Source organism: Aquila chrysaetos, chromosome 14 (assembly GCF_900496995.4).
Source record: "Aquila chrysaetos chrysaetos chromosome 14, bAquChr1.4, whole genome shotgun sequence".
Classification (NCBI taxonomy): Eukaryota; Metazoa; Chordata; class Aves; order Accipitriformes; family Accipitridae; genus Aquila; species Aquila chrysaetos.
The window spans coordinates 19,672,092-19,695,366 of record NC_044017.1 but is presented as its reverse complement, the minus strand read 5'-3'; the positions used below and the strand labels follow the sequence as shown (position 1 = coordinate 19,695,366).

The window sequence follows — 23,275 nt, the reverse complement described above, 5'->3', positions numbered from 1 at the left end:
CTGACCTCACAAAAGCACTGTGATGGTCATGTCCTGGCTTTTCAGAATTGCAGGAACAAGAGCTTCAAATTAATGGCATAGCTGGTCATTTGAATGCAAATTTAGCACAGCTGCATACTCAAAACCTGTCCACAACATTGCTTATCTTCCTGTACTGAGATGAATTTGACACCACTGGTTTTTATATGTGATGATGCATGCTCCTGTTTTGGAATTCTAAAATAACGAGAAAAAATATATATATCAGAGATAAACATCCAGGACAAAGCTCATAGTCTTTATATGGGTCAGTGCTACATATCAAATCGATGAAATGTTTGCTGGAAACCCATAGTAAATGGCAAAATCAATTCACCAATCACTTCAGCAATGTTTTCATTCCAAAGCTATGCAGCCAAGTGATTAGGTACATACTACTTATTTTATGCCTCTCATTTAAAAGAGTCAATGACTGATCTGTTTTAATAATTTGAGAATACAGAAATAAAACCCTAGCCTAAGTCACTCATCTCTGGCACAAATTATGACTTGACTGAAAAATCCAGTGAGTAGCTTAACCAGGTAGATAGAGGCCATAATGAAATTTATAATGTAGCTTCTCGTACAATATTATGACTAATATTCAAATAACAGTTACTTTCTTTCCTTCACAGCATGATCTGGGATAAAAATAATTTGAGAACTTCTTAAAAATCTCAGTCTTACCTAGGCACACAAAATGCTTTTAAAACTTACATGAAAAACAGGCTAGGTTAAGTCTTAAACTGTGTGAATAGGTGAACTGTCATTGCAATGCATTTTAATAATGCTTATTAACAATTACTTGGAAATTAATTCTGCCTAAAATAGGTACCTAGGACTGCAAAGGACCTCCTGGGTAATGCAGTTTATCATGGCATGGCAATTCATCCTTACCTCTTAAAAGATACTTTTACTAAACATGTCAAATTCTATCTTAGAACTGACTAACTTCTCTTTTCCCCACTGTTTTTCATAGAAAGCAGTTCTAAAATCCTCTTTTATTGAGAAATAAAGCTTTTTTCTTTTTTTTTCTCCTTCCTTAAATGTAGTCTTAATCAATTTAAATGCATTTGTTGCAATAGAATTTTTCATCGTCTAGTATTTTCCGGAGAAAACTGTCATACACTGTTCGGAGTGGGTTTTTAGACTGAGTAAGCTGTACTCCATGTTTACATCACAGACACTACAAAACTTAAAATGCAAGGGAGGCAATTGTTCATGTATTCCTCCAGCTCCCTGGAGACCGTATCCTGCATTAAGCTCTCTGCTGCAGTGTCAGCATTACTTGGCAAGCTAAATCTAGCTGAAATATGCCTAGAATATGAACATATCTTTTGTATCCTATCAGTATAAGAATGGCTGTAAGGCCAAGGGTCTTTTCAGCTAACCCGGTGTATTGTATTCAACAGTGTTCATTAACAGGTGCAGTTAGAGCCAGCCTCCACTCTGCTGGTCCTCCCTCTCTGAAGCTATTCTAGTTTGGCTTCCTCTTTCCCTAGCATGGAAACTCTGCGGAGTACTCCAGATGAAGTTTCACTGATGTCAATAGCAATAACACTTCACACAATTCCAGCATATTCTTTGGCTGAAAAGATGAGGCCAATTTATTTTGTAGCCAACTCAATGGTCACATATGAAAAAGATGATGTTTTCATCAGAAAGGCTTAAGTCATAGTGCCCACAGTTGTCAAGAAGGATGTAACATCCTCCCAGTGCTACTCCCAGGCTGGGGGTACTAAAAGAATCAAAAAGTAAATTAAGTAACACCTGGTCCAAACATACGTAAGTATATATGTAGGAACACAATACTTTACTGAAAAAAATTCCATATTAACAAGGAAGCAGTCCAACAGTATTCAAGTGTAACATAGTCCTCAGGACAAATCCACTAAAACCACAATAGGTCCTACAGAAAAGTTCATATCCACATTTTCCTACAGCAGAATAATGATGTGCTTACTTCTTCTCTTCCTCACATTATCTTAGAATATACTTGATGATTCTTTTATTTCCCTTTTATTTTTGTCCTTTTTTTTTTTAAGTTAAACATTATCAAATCAAACTTTTATGTAAAGTCAAAGACACTGAATGTGATCGATACATTATGTTTGCATTTTGTCATTGTCTTGTGTACAGGTCAGTAATAAATAAGAGTTGCTTATTTTCCTACAGAACAAAGCTTTTGTTTCTGTATTTTGTCTCTGTATTGCATCTCTCTGTGTAAGATTTATTCAGTCTCTATGGGAATATGGTGGGTTGACCCTGGCCAGCAGCTAAGCACCCACCAGCCACTTGCTCACTCCCTGCCCTGTCGTAGAATGGGGGAGAGAATCAGAAGAGCAAAAGCCAGAAAAACTCATGGGTCAAGATAAAGACAATTTAATAAGCAAACGGGAAAAAAAGGTAAAAACCAAACAAGTAATGCAAAGGCAACATTTGCCATCTACCACCAGCAAAACAGTGCCCAAACACTCTCCAAGCAATGACTATGGAAAAAAGATGCCACATTTTTGTTGCCGAGCGTGATGCTACATGGCATGGAGTACCACTTTGGTAAATGTCTCCCAGCTGTCTCATCTCCCATCTTCTTGTCCACACCTAGACTACTCACTGGGGGGACAGAGTGAGAAACAGGGTAGGCCTTGACGCTGTTCCAGCACTTTTCAGCAGTAGCTAAAACATCAGTGTGTTATCAACACTGTTTTAGTTACAAATCTAAAACACAGTACCATACAGGCTGCTATGAAGAAAGTTAACTCCCCCTCAGCCAGACCCAGTACAGGGGACAATCACGGTTTGTCATCCATAGTGTTCATTTTGTCTTCATAGTCTATAATATCTCTTAAAATTTCACTATTAGTAGTACCATTTTTCTTATATAGTTAATAGCAAATTTTTAATAATATCCATAGAATATAGAATTTCAATTTTTTTGGTTTTGTGCTACTTGCTACAATGAAGTTATTTTCCCTATTGGTTAGTAATGACTTTATTCCTTAGAAAAAGTATTGTTCTGAGTTGAAGGTTCTGTCAGAGCTGCCAGTATTTCCTGGTCCTTTGTTTAGGAATTTTCTTCTGAGATTATTCATTTTAAGTGCTAGTAGCCTGGGCGCATTTTGCTTTCTGTTGATTCTATCTTCCCACTGGGCTCCATCTATTAAAAAAAAATTCTCCATTAGGTAATAAGACTAAATGTCTCATCACTGCAAAGTATTCTCTAAAAAGACAGAGCATGTGAGTAGTATGAGTCCACAAAACTTCCTCTCTTTTCTCTAGAAAGGGATGCTGCAGTAGTGCACTAGAAATGATAATAAATGTTAACCAGAGAGAGTCAGATGAGACTGATATAAGGGTTGTGAAATTATTCATCAAAAATCTGAAATATTTTAGTCTTCTAAAAAGCATTTTAAAAAAAATGTTTAATTTACTGACCAAAATTAGCTAGAAAATATCCTTATGCAATCAAAGCCACTACCTGAATTTTTCAATCATAGTAAATTATTCTCTCTCTTTTTCTCTTCAACTTCTGGATCTACATTCTCTTTTAACATTCATGCATGGCTCCTGCTATTCCATCTTCCTGTGTAATATTTTGGCTCACATAGATTTCTCTTTGGCTTACATTTTTATGTAATTGGTCCTTTCTTCCCCACCCTTAAAGACAGGATCATTCTTATCTCAATTACAGGAAACTCTTCTGTCTGCTGTTCAGTTTTCTCATTTCAGATATAGTAGGTTGTCCTCCTCTCCCACAGTTTCAATCCTTGTGAATAACATTGTAGTAGCTTTGCGTCTGCTCATGTTGCGAATGAAATTTAATCTCTCTTTCAACTTTGCACCTGTGTGCAGTCCTGATCTTGCTTACACCTCTGCACTCATTCTTCCCTAGATCTTTACACTCCATGCAGGCAGCTTTCTTAAATCTTTCTAGTCTATTCTCCACATAGTGTCTGCATGCCTTTTGTGTCTCCTCCCTTAAACATGGGAGAGAAACTATTTTTTAATGAGCCAATTAACTAGTTCTTTTCACTCACCTTTCTTTCCAGTCATGAGAAAAGGGTAAAACATTTTGATAGAAAAAATACAGTTTTAATGTCTTAAAATATAATCTAATATAATTTAAACACAAAAGCATTTTTGATGCTACTACTGCAACACGATTACAGCAATTAACATTAAACAAAACATACTAAGCTAAACTAGAAGGGACTGGCTATAAAGAACAAGATTGAAAGGAAGGTTTAAATGCACAAGTCTACTTAAAACCCCTACTTAGCTGCCACATAACTCTCAAAGAGTGTAAGTTTTTTACAAAATACAACAGGAAAATATACTGTATATAATTCTAGAATGCAGAAATTTTTCCAAGCTCTTGGATATGGGTGCCATCATTTTTTCCAATTCCCTGTCAGGATAAGATTTATGAAAATGTAATCTCCCCCATTTTTCTAAAAAGATTTAGAGCTGTGGCATACTCTGGCCAGTTTCCCAGTCTGTGTGACTGAGAATTTGAACCCATGACACTCAAAAAACAAACCCTGGTGTGAGCAACACATATCCATACAGTTTTCTGGAAATATTCAACCAGCTGAATGCCTTCCTTAAGCTTAAGCCCTACCAGAATAGAGATATTAAGTATGCCTTAAATCACTTAAAGGATTTAAAAAAAAAATCAAAACCCTTAAGGGATTTTTTCCCCTTCCCTTTAACAATCTACGTAGGGAGTAAAGCTGGGTTTGGAAAGCAGCTTCTAGTGGAATGTTTTTACTCTATAGCCACGCAGGTTCTTTTCCTTATCAAATGAATCTAATGAAATGAAGACTGGGACATCCCAGAGTCAAGGTCTGAGTATTCTCCGCTCTTTGTCAAGAAAGGTTGACATGCTTAAGTCTTTTTGAAATTTTGAACACCCTGAAGAGTTTAAACAAGATTTCCAAAGTTTTAGGTGTATAGTTTCAAGGGCAGTCAGCGTTGCTCTGAAAGAATGAAATGAGTAAAGTTTTGGAAGAAAGATTTTTAGTAGGAGTATGAGGCTGTCAAATCCATAAGGAGTAAAATAGCTTCATGCAGTTCAGGCAATCAAGCCTGAAGGATGCACGTTTTCCTCTGCGTTATCTCCTGGATAATTTAAGTAGTTGTCCACTCAGTATTTTGATTTTTCGAGATGTCTTTATAAAGCATAAAATAGTGTAAAGAAAGCATGACATCTGAGTCCAGACTATGGATAATTTATCAAGGGCCAGCTGACAAAACCCTTTCATAAATCTTACTTAATATTAGCCCCATTTCTGGAACACTTTCGTTAGAAAAGTGTATTTTTTGTACTTATGCATGGCTTATATTCAGTAAAAAAAATAATTATAAGTGGCTGCTGAGAATTAAAAAATACATACACTTTTATAGCCAGAGCACCTATCCACAGTGAACAGATTTTTTACTGAGACGTTTCTAAAGTTTTAATGCCACACTAGCATTTCCCCTGCATTTCATATCTATTGAACATGCTTTTGTTATGTTCATTTAATATTTACAGCCATTAGTGTAAGAATCTCTCAGCTGAAGTCTTTAATGAAATCTAAATATTGCCTCCAAAAGTTATCCTGGTCTGATATATGGTTCTACATTAAGCTGTGCCATTTGAAAGATCTCTTTTTTCAGTTGCTCTCATATTTTCATCCTTCAAAATGTTCTCTAGATGGAATAAGTCATACTTGCAGATGCTGTTTGCCATGTACAAGAGGTTCAATATTAAAACCTTAGGGAGTTAATGTTTGATACCTCAAAGTATATGAACTTGTGATACTATAATTGAGAAGGGAAATGTATTGCATTATTTCAGAAAGACAAACATTTAGGCCACCAAACTCATAGGAAGCAGACTGTTGCCTGTCATGATTTTAACATGTATCCAGGAAAACGGAAGTACAGAATATTAACATGACTCAGGAAGCAATATATGGGGGCAGTTGTTTAGTGGAAAAGGAACATACTGGTTGTTCCTCATCACATTTCAGCTGCAATCCTGATTAAGCTTGAATAAGGCTGTTTTTCCTCCATCCTCTATATTGTTTTTGATATGACTGAGAATTTAATGAAGTTGGCACACAGCCAGAAACATAATTTGCTATTTTTATTACTCTGTCAATATTGTACATTAAGGCCTTCAACAGTCTTCGATGAAAGTAAAAGAACTCTTTAAACAAGCAACGTAGAAATGCAAACAGGAAATGCCTAATGCATGTTTCTTAATACCATAGCCTAGATTAAAGCTTTTGAAGTAGTCTCACTAATTAATTTGAAACTGTGATGAAAACACAAAGTGCCCATAGATGTAAGGTTTCCAAGGCTTTCTGACGAGAACTTTTCATGACAGAAGACCTTTTATTTTTTGGCAAATGCTGTATATACTACCATGCATAATAGCCCAGATAGAAGGCCTGGCTTCTGCTCTGCCCCATGAGCGATGGATTAGATCTAAAATTCTGGCTGTTGGACTCATAAACTGCAAAACAAAGCTTCTGTGGAGGTGGCAGAAAGAGGTTTAAATCCTACTTTTATTTTCTCCTTATAGTCCTGTTTTACATTTTAGGTATAAAAGATTGGAAGTTACTTCTTTGGCCAGCAAGACCAGGGTCCTAGACAGAAAGTTTGCTTGATTTCCAGTTACAGAATAAGTAGTTACTATTTAAACTTTTTTTTTTCTCCCTTTTTTTTATTTTTTAATTGTGGCACTGAGTGTGAAATATGCTTCATAAAATCTCAACAGATCCTACAACAGCAGTTATGTAACCGTTTGTAACTACATATTTTTATACAGAAGTTACATCAGCAAATAAATATGTCAAACTAAATAGATGATGCAAAGTGTTGCCTCTACTTTAAATATTGAAATATATTATCTCAGTAAGTCTGGCAGAGAAAAGAGAGTAATTCTGCTGCAAATTGATCAAAATACCGAGGTTCACTTGAGAACAAATTACTCTTCATTTACTGTCAGAGAAAAATGGATATGTAAACAGATGAATATCCCCTCACACACATCCCAAAACAGTCTGGATCACGAGTTGTCAAGTTTCTGTATGCAATGCTCTGTGAAAAGAACTGGAACCAAGCCAATGGATTTGTTCATGTTTGTGTGTGTCTGTGTGCATGCATGCAGTGGCGGGGAGAGGGGTATGTGGGTCTGTGAGTGAATGACGCTCTCTTAATTACACTGGTAACCTGAAAGTCCTTTCTTACTCCTGTTTTGAAGCTGATTGCATAAAAAGAAAACATTCAGAAACCTTCATGGCACTTCATGAAGAGAGAAAAATAGGAACGATACGTCAAAATACTGAAGCAAATGCAGCAGAATACCATGGAGAAGGTTGAGACATGAAGTATGTAACATATGAAGAGAGGCTGAGTTTAATGTGTTGTCTAGGCTGGAGAAGGGAAGGCAAAGGTGGATCTTAAGTGCAGTTTTACACTTGCTAAAGCGTTATTGTAACATACAGAGCCAGTGGCCTCTCAGAGAGGCACAGAAGGACAAGAGGCAACAGTCACAGGTTCAAGCATGAGGGGAAAAAAAGCTTCACAGTGTGAGTGGTTAAGCACTGGAGCAGGTTGCACATATAGGCAATCTATGTCCTTAGAGAAAGTCACAATTCAGCTTGACAAAACCCTTAGAGTCCCAATTTAACTTCGAATATTGCCATCCTCTGAGCAGGAGGTTGGGCTAGATGACTTCAGAGCTCCCCTCCAACCTTATTTCTCTATGATTCTATTAAAAAAATGCTTTCTATACCAAAAATAAACAAAGTCCCGGTACATGCAAATCTAGCCTTCTCCTTTATTATGTTCATATATATAATATTCATATGTTGTCAGGGATGAGGCAAAGAGGATCTACCTGCAAGGATTTAGTTGCCAACACCTACAGCTAGAACAAATTCTGAGGGCAATTAATGAATGCAGGCTTGGTACAAATGGTCTTTAAACCTGTTGGATGGAACCAGTTGATTTTCTCATGTCCTTTAGTTAGGAAAAGGTACCCTGGACTTAACTCTTATGTTAAACCAAAATACTGTGTGTTCTAAACATGTCTCAGTAGTATTAAACACTTCAGATGAGCTAAAACTTTTTTTTTTTTTTTTTTTTTTTTTAAAGTCTTCAGATAGACATGTACAAGCTTGGCTAGTCAACTTCCAGTTAGGAAGTTTTTTCTAAGATAATTTTCTTTATAGTAGGTTTGCTGACCCTGTTTCCTGAACAGACTGAGATTTCACAGGTTTTATGGGTCCACTTGAGCTCTTGAATTGGCAGACTCATTGCATAAAGTAAAGTTAAACCCCAGGCTCTTTTGTGTATATAACATCCAAGTTTACCTTTTAAATTGCCAAAACTTCTCTGCACCACAACCCTTGTACTTTATTTTGGTATATCCTTTACATAAGGGGTAAAACAGTTTTAACTGTTCAGATGGACTTCATCCCCAGAAAACTTCCTGTTAGGCTCAAAAGCAGATCCTGAAACCTTATTTTACAAGTCTTTCCACTTTTCTCTTTATATTGAGTTAGGATGTTTCTTGAAAATAACATGCTTAAAAAGCTTAGACAGAAAGAGCCAGTGAAGTAAGTCTCAAAGAAGTCTCTGAAACTAAAATATGATTAAGTGCTTTGCTGAATTAAAGCAAAATACTATTTCCTATACCTTAACTAAGATTCTGGATCTGTGAAACTCAGGCCTGAGAGTTTGATATAGCGTTTCCATTCTTCACGTGAATAAACCAAGGCAGGAGGTAAAATGATTCTGCACATCAGGCAAAAATCAGGTTGTTAAGTGTAACTGATATCATTTGAATACCTAACTCCCTATTACATGGGAAAAATATGATAATTTCACCACAAAATAGTGACATAAAGGGAGGCCAAACTGTAAAATTTTTCCATTATATCTTTACTACTATTTTTACAGATTTATTTATACCTGCAGGTTCCAAATTAATTTTGTAAGTGGTGGAATTTCTGATTTACTGGGGTGGTTGACAAAGTATGATTGTGATTTTTAAATATGGTACCTGTGTGACACTTTCTTCTTGCTCCTAAAGGCATGGTTATATTCTGAGCAACCTGGATTTATGCGTAACTTAACTGCAATAAATAACAGTAATTAATCCGTGTTGTCCCACTACAGTAATAGAAATGGACTCAAAGAGAGCTGCCATAGTTTGATCACACTACAGCAGGACTAGGCATATTTTATCTTTTTTTTTTTTTTAATAGAATAACCAAAACCAAAATCAAGAATTGTGCAAAAATGAAGTCACAATGGTTTATTTATTTATTTATTTTATTTACAGAGAGAACTGTCTTCTATTTAAATGCTCTCTGAGAATCTGTTATATTGATTTTACATTTGGCTTCCACAGCCCTGTTATTTTGTGTTACTTTCAATCTCTTTGTACTGATATTGCTATTAAAAATACATCAGAGCTAGGAAGATATCATAAAATGACTGTGTTGCTGAACAGAATCATGAATAACTCCAATTTTGTGTCATCGGGCTAAAACGAATAAGAGAAATTTAAGTTTGAATTCTTATAGTTGAAACAGTCAATTGAAAAAGAAAATCCTTCTTAAGATATGAAAGAGAGGAGGAAAATTACTAGATAGATACTGTATGATGGGATATTCTCTTTTAAACCCACTCTGTTATTACTCCTAAATGATAGCTGCAAGCAGCATTGAAAGGAAGTCCGTTTAGGTTGTTATAAAGATTGCAATGATGTGTAAAATAATCCCTTTTTTATGTAAGATTAGTAGTGCAAAGTAAAAATACCTTAAGCCAATGGAGTGAAGATATTTCCTTCTGCAATATAGTAATTCAGAAAACCATAATTCAAATTAAATATTAGATTTTTATGTCTATCAAGGAACGATTAAATATCTTACTTAATACACCTAAAGCCATCTTGAGTGACAGTCATCAGTATTAATATCAGTGGCTCCTTGTGTTCATTCACATTTACGCTCCTTGTTAAATGAGACGACAGAATGTTAACGAAGTGTATCCTAAACAATCTTGGTGAATAAGACATAAGTGTGTTTCAAAATGTATCTCAATTAGAAAGCAAAAATAAATATATATATACATGTTGACTAGGATTTCAAATAATCATTGTGTGGTTAGATTCTATTGAAACATTTTAAAAGTTGATCTTCACAAATTAAAAGATATTGCACTATGTATTAGGTTGTTGCTCCAAAGCAAATCACTGCTGCAGGAGGGTTTAGAACATTTTCTGTAGCATTGTAGCAACAACAATAAAGAGTTTCTATTTCAGGATAGAGAGATGTTATTAATATTGTCTTTTCATAGGGTGGAGAGGGGGAGAGAGACAAAGAGATAGAAGTGGTGTGTGATTCAGTCAGCCAAAGATAATGGTGAAGAACGAGAGGCAAAAATAGTGGAACAGAAGCCTCCACTCTATCCAATATCCAGTCAGAAAAAGGACCAACTAAGAGAAAAGAGCAACAAATAATCATGACCAACAAGAAAGCAGACTTCCCTCCCCCCAAAAATGCAACAAACAAAACCCCAAACAGTTGCAAAGGGTAATGAGACAACTTGGCATAAGATGAAGTCTTATTATAAGCTATGCAAAGATAAAGCTATGCAAAGATTACCTTCCTGGAGGTAATATTCTTTGACTGTTACTATTCTAGCCTCACTCTTAGCCTTGCCTTCAGGGTATGATTTTAGTATTCCTACCCTTTCACCCTAGTCTTGTTGGAAAGGAAAAAAACAGTGAATTTCACCTAAGACAGAAGAAAAGAGAGAAGTTTGTTGGATTTTTTTTCTTAAATTGCTGCACAATAAAAAAATGTTAAGAAAATAATGTTCAAGTTTCAGGATACACTAGTTACTCAAGGCTGGGAGGATGAGAGGGAACTTTCATCTGTGGGAGAGCTGTGGATATTACTTCTGGAGTTGTACACATGCTTTCCAAAACCTGTGATTTCTCTGTTCTCTGATTCCATAAATTATAGGGATAAAGTTGATGTTGCCATGTGACTTCAGTATCAAGATTAAATGTGAAGAATATTAGGCAGGAAATTAGATGTGACTGAAGAGATTCAACTTACTAACCACTGAAATACCTAGCAAAGAAACCAATGTGAACTGTTGACTTACTTCATATTCTTTTTCTGCTTTAAGTGTAATGTACATTAAAGTGCAAAAGAGATTATTTTTTTCCTAAATAGAATATAAATTTTCCAGTATAGAAGTGAAATAATTATGCTTATTTAACAGAGGAAAATATATACTGGAAACAAACAAAAGAATCATTAGCATAACATATAATAGCATAATTGGGGAGGGGGGATGAAACACAACAATTATTGGCAGTGCTTGAGATGTTTCTGAGGCACTGTTAAAGATATTAATTTAAATCTCCAAAAATCACTAGTTCTGTCAAGACCTATGGGCTATTCTGATGAACATATGGAGTGATGTTCAGCATAGGCATTCTAATCTCATTGGTTTTTAGGCACAAATACCATATGGAAGGACCATATTGTGCTTAATCTCCTGAGTGTGATAGTAGGTAAAACCTTCACCCTATTACACAGTCTAATGTAACCAGACAGAGTAGAATTAAAACATATGCCAAGATTCTGCAAGTGTTTCAGAAATGCCTTTCTCTGAAGTTGCTGGTGATCTTGGAGAATATTCTCTTTTAATTAAAAAACAGATAAAAAAGAGGAACTATTTTCACAATTTATAGTAACTGTTAAGCAATTTAGGGAACAATATGAGTGGCCCTTCTCATGCTATATTGGCTCGTTGTTTGTCTAATCAGATAATATACACCTCACAGCACAGGAGGCTATAAAGTTACAATATGCATGATTTAATTCAATCACACGTTTCAGACACAGATGGAGTTTTTCAATAAATTGTCAGGTGTTTTGAATAACTTCTGATTAAAATGAGTTTATACATAGCAGTATTTGTGTTACAACCTGCTGTAATTTGTATATATACAAAAGCGGCTACCAAAAATTTTTGAGATTAAAAAATCAAAGCATCAACACAGAGATCATTAATGTCACAAGCAAGCACAGAAAAGATCACACAAACCTAAGTTCTGGACCATATGCACTCACTGGTGATTAGTCATTCACACACACATGTTGTTAGCTGTTTAAAATATCTTTTTTTAATCTGTAAACTTTTAAAAAATATCACATGGGTAAGTTTACCTAGTAAACATCAAATGTATTTATGTAAGTGGCCTGCACACAGGCCTAGTCTGAATAATCCAGCATACATGTATAGTGTTGTTGGGTCAGGTACATGTGGCTTTTGGATGATATCTTTAGTGGAAGGTTAACAACTTGGCAAGAAAATAAGAGACGAAGCTTTCATGTTGTTCATGGTAGAGCAAATTGTAAACAACTTAATCTGTTTTTTTTTCAGCTATCAAAGCTATATTGTTGACATTCACAGCAGCATCACAGGTTATGAATTAAGAACGCTTTTGTCGCCAACACACTGGCTCTTACCTCTGTCATACTCATATGTTTGGGCAATATACATTAGGCTATTAAAATGTGCTTTGGCCCTACACTGCCCTTGCATTAAGAAAATACCTTCCAGAGCCGTTACAGTCCACGTCTATCCCTCGGACTTCTAGACTAGTCAGATAAGCTACAGTAAGGGCAAGAATCTGACCCTTAAAGTTTTAAACGTCTTGATATAGGAGATCTGGAAGAAAAAGGTATAGGCCTACAAGGTAGTTTCTTATCAGAAGTAAGTGAGGAAAAAGTGCGCACGGCCTTACAGAAAAGGGAGAAAGTCAAGATGACAAAAATAGATAAAATGAGTATTTTTTTATCAAGCTTTTCAGTACTAATATGAACATCAGTCTCCATACTGCTGTCCAGAAAAAAAAAAAGTATATTCCAAATGTTTCATCTTTTTACACAACTTCTTTAAAAAGTTTGTACAATTATATTTCTGAGCTGGCATAGCTCTTTTTCTTCATTTGCTGCTCAATCAACATAGAATAAAATTGAGTTCTGTTTCTCTCTGCATAGGCTGCCTTAGTATGAATGTATCCGATAATGTCTTCCCTGATCTGTTTGGCTTAGTTATCTCCGAACTTCTAGTTTGAAGGGATTCATTTTCATTAGTATATTGTATGGCATGTGCTGTATCTGCTATCCAAAGATTGATGGAATGATGAATATTGTAAAATGATCTGACTGCATATTTTTTTATTTTGTTCATAACTTTCTCCTTTTTTTTCACTTTCCATCTGTAATTTCCCAGTTTGCCAAGTTGAGTATGTGCCAAAAATGGAGGATTTGTCTCTTGTTTAACTTCTCTTCCTGTCCTGTTTGCAAGATTTTACTATTCTGTTTCTACTTCTGGGCAGTCAGCCAGCTACTGCAATGCTTTGCTCTGGCTTGACAACACTTACTAATTATGTGAAATATTCAACCCTCCAAGCCCACAAATGGGAAAGAAAAAGTTTCAGTACCAAAGAATGCTAAAGCACTATAGGGCAAGCTAGCCGGTCAATCATAAAGGAAAACATTTCATATGAACTTGCCTTGTGCAATTGAGGATTATGGAACATATGTCACTGCTTGTTGATTTTATTTTGATCATACCAGATGCTCTTGTAGTCTTTCCCCTATTCCAGATTTAAAATATTGCAGATTTTCTCTTTCTTCTTCTTTTCCCAAAGTTTGTTTCTGCACCGTCCATTACTGCTTTAATTTTCTTGAGGAATTTGTTTCCTTTTTATGTAGTTTCTGCTTTCCTGATCTGTCTCTACTTTCTGCAATAGATTTTTCACTATATACTTTTCTTAAATATTTCTCAAGAGTGTGAACCAAACATTTTTTCTGATGTGTGTGGGAGTGTCTTGATAGTGGGCATTGTGACCTTTCCTTATAGTTAGCTAGAACTATCTGAAAGTAAATATGTTAGACAAATATTACATGGTTGGTTGTTTTTTTTTTTTCACTAATGATAAGCCATCAAATACCTGGAGACTGTAGATACCTGGTTTTATGACAGAGAGAGAGAATGTGTGGGCCAGAGAGAGTGAGTGCATGTATATATGCAGATCTGTGTGGTGTATGCCTATGAGTGAAACAACAGCAGCAAGTCCTAAAAAAATACTGGACAGGAAACTGAAGAAGAAACACTGAAGCTTACTATTATATTCTGAAATTGGGAAATAATTACCAAATAATTTCTCCTATGTGTACTCCAAGAAATGAGTCACCTCCTTGAAGACTGAATTTTCATATATCAGCTATTCCAAACCTCTGTGAAGTCCTAAAAATGTTTCCCACTTTTCCAGATTGTTGGCTTTTCTCAGTTAATATTAATATGTGTTAATCTGTTTTGACCTGCAGCAATGTTACGTTGTCCTTTGTTCTTGTCATGTCTTAAACTCTGTGTAAGGTTGAATTTTGTCAATATTTAAAATGAGAAACCTCCTGTAATATAACACACTCTGATTCTGGTGAATCAGTACTATTCCTTCTGAGTCAGAACTGACTCAGCACAGTGGGTCTGTTTAACTTGTGCATTGTTTAATTCGTCTTCCTGTCCTACTGGATTTTACCATGCTGATTCTACACCTTGGCAGCCAGCCAAGTTAAATCAATGAAAAAAGGAAAGAAAAAAAAAAGAAAGAAAAAAAAGCCTTCAGTGACTTCTGTTTCAGATCCAATGTTAGGGGAAATTGCTGATAAAGGTGCTTCCTGTCAAAGAACTTGTTAATTCAAGGTCCCACCTATTTATGGATGTTAAAGATCAGAGAAGGCTTTAGGTTTTGGATTTTTTTTCCCCAGTTATAATCAGTATTTATCTTTATGTTGAAGTAAAAATGAAATACAGAACTTCACTGCATTGTAAGCACTTTTTAGTTCTAAGTCAGTGGTATTGCTAATCCTATATTATTAATTATTATGATTTTCTAAATAGAAATTACAATGTATGTTTTCTGACATTACCCGATCACACTTAATATTTTATAAGGTTACATTTATACAGGTTTAATAATTTATCATTAGATTTGTATGTATAAAAGTGAAACACACAAACAAGTTGCTAAGTTCTAAATGTTTGTTTTCACCATCTACCAATGTGTTCCTGACTCATGTATGTGTAAAATGCAATCAATTTTTCTTGTACATATATTTCAAAATCTACTGTTCTGCTTTTGTTCAGGAGGCCTGTGCCTTTTGAAAATGTATAATAAAGCTAAAAGCTGTGGTTTGGTGTCCATGCATACGGACTAATGAGTTTTACAACTTACCTAAAAAACTGAGGCTCATGTCCCAGACACACAGATACAGAATAAATGAATTTTCCTAACCATGCCTATCATGTAAAACCTACCATCAGAAGTCACTTTTCCAACTCAATTTTCTGTTTCTTGGAAGTTCATTCATGTAATACAAGACACCAATGTTCTACCTGAAACAAGAATAACAAGCTGTCTTCTACTCAGTCTGGTAGACATAACAGGGTACTGTCTAAGCAAATACCTTTTGAGTAGTTTTTAATATGGTTAAAAAATCCTGTATAAAGAAATTGTCTCATGAAAAGCAAGCAAGAAAACTAATTTATCTTCAGAATACTTCTTTTTTTGTTTACTCCCACAATGCAGGAAGAAACAGAAAATTTGTTCACTTGTAAAAATGCATGTGAATAATGTCACCTAGTGGCCCCCTAATCCATGAGTTAGCACTGCATAAAGTCTTGAATACATGCCCAAAGAGGAGTATTTAAATAAACAAACAAAAAAAATCCAGAAAAGGTGTCTTAATTCAAATAACAAACTGTGTCTTTTGGATTCTCCTGGGTTCTTTCTAAATATTGTGTAATTGTTTCGTGGAAGGCAGGATTTACATCCTCAAATTAGTCTGGTTCTTGGTAATTTAGTCAGGACACTTCCGTATGATTTGTTTGAGAACTGATTTGCAAAGAATGTGGTTCCACTCCAGTACAAGAAAACACATTCCTGAACCACCGCAGGAAGAGGAGACAATTACATCAGAATGTGATTTCTGCCTTTACAAATAGTGTGCAAAAAACTTTAACATTTTAGATTAAAATGGATTGTAGGTATGTGTCTTATTCAAGCATTGCTTCAGTCAGTTTTGACCTCAGACAAAGGAGTGAAAGGTCATATTATTAATCCACAATCTCTCTCCATTCACGCTGTCCACCCTTCTTTTTGGCTCCAATTGAATGTAATATTATTTTAAATGGAGGTATCGATGAGTTTTGAAATTAGATTTTGGAAGAAAATATCCAGTTGCATTTGCAATGTGTATCTAAGTATATTTATCAATATACTGTGATAGATTTGATTTTACAGGTGAAAGAAAAAAGTGCTTTATGAATCTTTCTATCACACAGCTATGAATGAAGATTGATTTCAAGAATCAGCTTTACATAAACATTTTTTCTTTAGAAAAAAGATTGGAACTTCAGTGAGCATCTCAGTGTCTTAAAAGTACCACAAACATCTCTGACTGATGTTTACTCATTATATTTGTCATGAAGATTGACCTGAAAATTCTGCCAATAATAAAAATATCAGTTATTGAAGTGTAGTAGAGGATGAAAGCATAAAACAAAACTATGCATTAGTACTGCATGTGTTTTTAAATTTTTCATTTTGTTCATGTTTTTGCTTGCCAAATTGAGTATGTATCACCTTCTTTTTCCTCAGTGAGTTAATGAGGTCAATAAGATTTCAAAGTTCATAAAGATATTCCAGTTACAGCATTTTTTAAATCTCCCCCAATTCTGAAAAAGATTGTTAGCTCTCAGAAATTCTGTTGTTCTGTACATTTGGTTTACTCAAGAATGGAATGTATGCAGCATTAGACTGGCTTTACATATTAAAGACTCACCAATCTGCCCCAAGACTTTAAGGTAAACTCCAGAGTTAAGCAGAACTCTCTTTACCTGGAATTTACAAATGAAATCACATGAATTCAGATTGATGAAAACCAGGTAATGTTTCTGAAGATTTTTAAGCAAATTCACATTTATAGTTTTACATTAAACCTATTTTTTACATTTCATTTTTGCATTCTTCCAAGTCCAGATAATTAAAAATTATTTTAAGTTTATCATTACTGTATATTGGATTGAAATACATATCACATTCAGTCAAAAATTAAAGGAATTAAAAATTGATATGTATTTAAATAAGGCAAGTGTATGCATATATATAACATACATATAAATTATATACATGTACATTTATATATATTTATATGTATATAAAGCATGTAATGTAAGTAAATAATATTTATTTATTTAAAGATAAATAAAATCTCTCTTCGATGAATTGTTTGTAATTGCAAAGCCAGTTTGCTAAGGAAAAATTCGGAAGTTTTCTGTCTTTCCCATTCCATTTATCGTGTATGCAATGAATGCTACAATGTCTCTTCAAAAATCCTTTCATTATTTTGTCCCAAATTTTCTGTATGATGTTGGCACAAAATTCTCATTGTGCTGGTCTTTTTCAATAACTACAATCAAAATTACATTTAATTAATATATAATAAATACTCAATTTGTTCTTCTGGATCTGTAATGATGACATATAATTAAGCATTTCTATTTTTTTTTTTAAAGAGGTTCAAGGTGTCAAATGATGTGGAATATTTATGGAATATCTCTTTCAGTTCTTGTAGCATTTACATGGTCGTACACAGGCCAGTTATAAATTCCTATGATTACTTTGTCAGAAAACACCTGCAAAGCTGGAAGACAAGACTTTAAAAATGCTGCCAGTCTTGCAACTTTACTGTTACTTCAGCTGATTCATAACATAACATCAGTGTTTCCATTTCCTAATATTGCATTCCTGGAGCAGAAAACAGAAGAGGGGAAAGAAAAAAGACATAGTGATAGAGAAGCTGATAATTTGATGCGCTGACAAGCAGGATCAACATCCTTCTGAGGATGAATGAAAAGAACATGCTGCAGATGCTGATGTACTTTCACTTCTGACTTGCTTACTGATAAGCAGTGTGTAATACCAACATGAAAAGATACAAAGTAAGAGAAGTTTTCTCTGAACATGACTTCCACTGCACCTGAGCAGCAATTAGAATTGCCTTCTGTGAAATAGTTGGCTAAAAAGCTACATATGGTGTAATTTTACTTTATTACCAAATCGTAGCTGTGCTTGCTTATGTGAATGTGTGTGTATATATTTTTAAAGTTTCGGTGGGGCTTTAGGGGGGTTGATTTTTTAAAGAAAAGGTTCTTTCCTATTAATTTACGTATAGACTTAGGCATAGGGAATGTAGAGAAAAAAACAGGATAAAGTATCTTCTGGATCACAGAAGCCCTGAAGGTCAAAGACTGAAGTTCACACTTAAGGCAGAATAAAATTCAGAATGTGTTCGTTTAGCTATCCCAGCTATTAGGCCTCAATTATCAATTGCCTTTCTTTTCTTTTTCATTTCATATTTAATTCATTTCCAGATTACAACATCCTTTGTTTATCTTGGTGATATGTGGTATAGAAATGGTCAAGCCAAGAAATTTCATGTCACTATCTATCAGTCTTCTGTCTTGGATGAGTAAGGTATCTAGAGTAAAATTCCCTTCTACTCTTGCTAGAAGATCACATAGAAATCCAATAGCTCATCATTAAGAACTGGGTGGAATTGCCTAAAACACTGTTTCTAGTTCTCTACATGCTATTCAGTCTGTTAAAAGACATTAAATACAGAAAGGCCATAAAAATATTTTCTTCTAGCCTTGAAAAACACATGCCACAAAATGCATTATAGCACACAGTATAAGCAATACAAATGTGGTGGATTGACCCTGGCTGGACACCAGGTGCCCACCAAAGCCGTTCTATCACTCTCCACTCCTCAGCTGGACAGGGGAGAGACAATATAACAAAGAGCTTGTGGGTCGAGATAAGGACAGGAGAGATCACTCACCAATTACTGTCACAGGCAAAACAGACTCAACTTAGGGAAAATTAACTCAATTTATTACCAATCAACCAGAGTAGGGTAATGAGAAATAAAACCAAATCTCAGAACACCTTCCCTCCACCCCTCCCTTCTTCCCAGGCACAACTTCACTCCCAAATTCTCTACCTACCCCACTAGTGGCACAGGGGGACAGGGAATGGGGGTACCCTCATCACACGTTGTCTCTGCCACTTCATTCTCTTCAGGGGCAGGACTCATCACATTCTTCCCCTGCTCCAGCGTGGGGTCTCTCCTGTGGGAGACAGTCCTCCACGAACTTCTCCAACATGAGTCCTTCCCACGGGCCGCAGTCCTTTACAGACTGCTCCAGCATGGTTCCCTTCCATGGGCTGCAGTCCTTCAGGCACAGACTGCTCCAGCATGAGTCCCCCACGGGGTCACAAGTCCTGCAGCAAACCTGCTTCAGCGTGGGTTCCTCTCTCCACAGATCCGCAGGTCCTGCCAGGACCTTGCTCCAGCGTGGGCTTCCCTCGGGGTCACAGCCTCCTTTGGGCATCCACCTGCTCCAATGTGGAGTCCTCCCCAGGCTGCAGGTGGAGATCTGCTCCACCATGGACCTCCATGGGCTGCAGGGGGACAGCCTCACTGTGGTCTTCCCCATGGGCTGCAGGGGAATCTCTGCTCTGGCATCTGGAGCACCTCCTCCCCTCCTTCTTCACTGACCTGGGGGTCTGCAGAGCTGTTTCTCTCACATATTCTCACTCCTCTCTCCAGCTGCAGTTCCTGTGCCTGCCACAACTTTTTTTCCCTTCTTAAATCTGTTCTCCCAGAGGCACTACCACTATTGCTGATTGGCTCAGCCTTGGTCAGCAGTGGGTCCGTCTTGGAAACGGCTGGCATTGGCTCTGTCAGACATAAGGGAAGCTTCTAGCAGCTTCTCACAGAAGCCAACCCTGCAGCCCCCCACTACCAAAGCCTTGCCACACAAACCCAATACAAGAAAGGTCAAAATCTATGGCTGGAGTATGCCACAGAATGACTGGGGAAATTCCAGTGGTCTTGGCCTTCATGACCATTGAAAATTTGTTAAGAAAAAATGGACATCTTTGATCCTGTGGAGCAGGATAAAACTAGGGAGAGAACATATGAGACAACATCCTTCTTTATAATGTCATTCTTCAGGAAAAAAACGACAAGACTGTTGTGGCTGGAAAAGCTTTGAAGGAAACAGAACTTCTATAAAAAAAAAATAGCATAGGGTCTTAGAATCACAGAATCATAGAACAGCTCAGGCTGGAAGGGACTTTGAAAGATCATCTGATCCAATCTTTAAGAGGAAAGGAAGCCTGGAAGAGATTACTCAGCAACCTGTTTAATTGCATCTTGAAAATCTCCAGGGATTGTGACTCTACCATGTCCCTGGGGAGGTTGTTCCAGTGTTTGATTGTTCTCACTGTAAAATTTAAATTTCTCTCCTGTATTGAGATGAAACCTCTCTGAATGCAACCTGTACCCATTGCCCCTTGTCTTCTCCATGTGACTTGTGAAGAGAAAGCCTCCATCTTCTTTGTAGCTACCCTTTAAGTACTGGAATACTGTGACGAGGTCCCACAAGTGCCTTTCTCTTCTCTGGGGAGAAAAGACTTAAGTTCTTCAATCTTTCCTCACAGGGCAGGTTCTCCAGCCCTTAGATCATCTTTGTGACTCTTCATGGTCTTATTCTACCAAGGCCAGATCTGAAGGAGTACTTCTGCTATGGATGAAAGTGCACTACCTAACGTAGAATGAGCTATATCAGTCCGTAACAAGCACAGCGCTTGAAGCATGCCTCTTGCCAAGATCTCTAACCCATAGAACCTCAACCCATGCAATTTCATCATTGCTTGAGGATGGCTGAGTAGTGCGTTGACTCCCTACAGAGAATATGGACTTCATATATGGAAGTTGATTACCTGATTCCCTCAGGTACTTTTCAAAGAGCCCACTGCAAACATTTGCAAGGTCAAGGCCCTAGGCATTTATCAAAGCAGAATCGTACCCTGATGTAGCTGTTTCTGTTGCAAAAGCCCTTAATGAATAAGGCCTTGACTGTTTAAAAAAAATTAATATGGTTTGTAGCAGTAATCCTCTTAAATACTCGAGTCTTTGCCAGCTTTTAACTAACAAGCTCAGTTATTAACGGCAGCAGTCCTACAACACTCACGGATTATTGTGTAGACCTGCTGACAATGCACTGCTAGTGACCAGTTTGCAAAGTGCAATCTGTTATTGTATTTCACAGTCAAATCAATGTTCAAAATTGCTTGAAGCATGATAACTTGCCTCTTATACCAAGGCCACATTTTTTTTAAATAAACAGCATTGTATTGTTCTTTTTAACTGTGATTAAAGGTTATGATTATTACCAGTGTAAGTTACCTGGCAACATTTTTTAGTTTGTGGTTTGATCAGGTAAACTTAAAAAGAATATCAAGCATAAAAAAACCCACTTTACCTTTAGCTATAAAGAAGGGACAGATCTGTCAGAAGGCTGTCTGCCTTCTCTTAATTCTTAATATGGAGTTTCTGACAAGTATACAGATTTGCCTTAATTATTTATTCATTTCATTGAAACCATCTTCATCTGCTTTAAATTTCTAATAAGTCTATTTAAATAAAGAGAATCCTAGTTGAATGTTGATTTTACATTTGAAAATCCTGAAGGTTTCTGTATTCACAAAGTGCAAGCATGTGTCTTAGCCTTTGGTGTAAGGTCCCTTGCTAAAAACTGAGAGAATTCCACAGAAATATCTCTCAGAAGACATAATTCGGAGTAGTCCTAATTTTAAAATTTAGCTGGTGCAACTTAAACACCTAGACGTCTATGGCTAATGTCACAAAGGCAATAAGGCACATAACTACTGCTCTATGAACGTTCTCTTTCACCCACCGCCTAATCCTGAAGCCACTGGAATCTCCCAGACAGTTGCTTTTCCTCTACCAAAAAAATTAAACAAACACTTCAATGCCTGCATCTCTTCTTCCTCCAGTTATGTTTACCTGCTGATATTTGACAGCATCAACCTACCTTGTACAGATTGGTCAAGATTCTGAAAAGAGCCACTGTCTGTTCTGAATACCCTTAATAATCAAGTGGTCTTGTCTATACAGCAGTCACTGAAGTCTTCAGAATATGGTTATTGTCAGACATTGTATGAAAGAGTATCAGAAAAAAAAGCTTGTATCCTTTACCCACTGACTTGGATAACTTCCTGGGCAGGATCTATATCCCTTTTGTGTCTGATTTGGAGCAAAACCTGAAATTTAGATTACCTTCCTGAAAGCACAGGGATTAAATTAATGGTGTTCCAAAGGAAATAATGTTCCATTTTGAAATTAATATTTAGATATTAACAAAGTCAGACAGAGCGAGTCTGTAGTTGAGGGATAATGCATTTGCTAGGTATTTGTATAAAAGAGCAAAAATTGAATAAATGTTGATTGCACAGCTTTGCTACCCATCACTTTCACATTATGTAGACACTTGGACATACAGATGAACGTGATATTAAGCACAATTATTACTGAAAACTGTCACTATCATTAATTAATATTAGCAAAGTAACAAGATATCCCTTAGTCTTATCAGAGCAAGTGTAGAATTTTACAATTTCATAGAATTTTCACTGGCTTGGCAAAACACAGTTATATGCTTCTTTTCTCCTGCTATAGGGTACATGAGAGATCTTTGTAAGCTATAAGAAGATACAGTTGAAACACTTTCTTCTGGCCAGGAAGGTGGACAAGGTGTGATATGATAGAGGGGCATGGAGCATCAGGATGAGTAACAGTAGCCTATTATGTTTTGACTGAGCATGAATCAATGCCATTGTTAGTTTTGAAATGCAAAAGCCTATTCTGCTGAAAGAACAATTCAATAAACTCAACTGGCAATCATTATTTTAAGAACTAATAGGATGTTCCAGCTTCAGTGGTTTAACATAAAACGTTACATTACAGAAACATGCATTATATGTTATTGTGGTGAAATACTTGTGCAAAGAATTCTGGAAACTCTGAAGAAAGGGAAAAAAACCCAGAGAGGAGATGCATGGCAGATTATAGAAATATATGATTAGATATTGGCTTGCAGACAAACAGTAAAAAATAGTGTTTGATACTGATTTTGTATGTTTCTGTAGAAGAAACAAGAATTCCACCTGGACAACAAAAGCCCCAAATGGATGGTTGTGATTTTTTTTTCTATGCCAGCATAACTT

The 23,275-nt window shown here is 36.1% G+C and overlaps 1 long non-coding RNA gene across 1 annotated transcript; it reads left to right on the top strand.

Annotated features, from left to right (window-relative positions):
* The first annotated feature begins 10,757 nt into the window (after positions 1-10,757).
* Positions 10,758-18,854, top strand: LOC115350670. Its single transcript, XR_003926554.1, has 3 exons — positions 10,758-10,843; positions 17,694-18,117; positions 18,550-18,854. It is a non-coding gene; the product is annotated as an uncharacterized LOC115350670 (long non-coding RNA).
* The last annotated feature ends 4,421 nt before the right edge of the window (positions 18,855-23,275 follow it).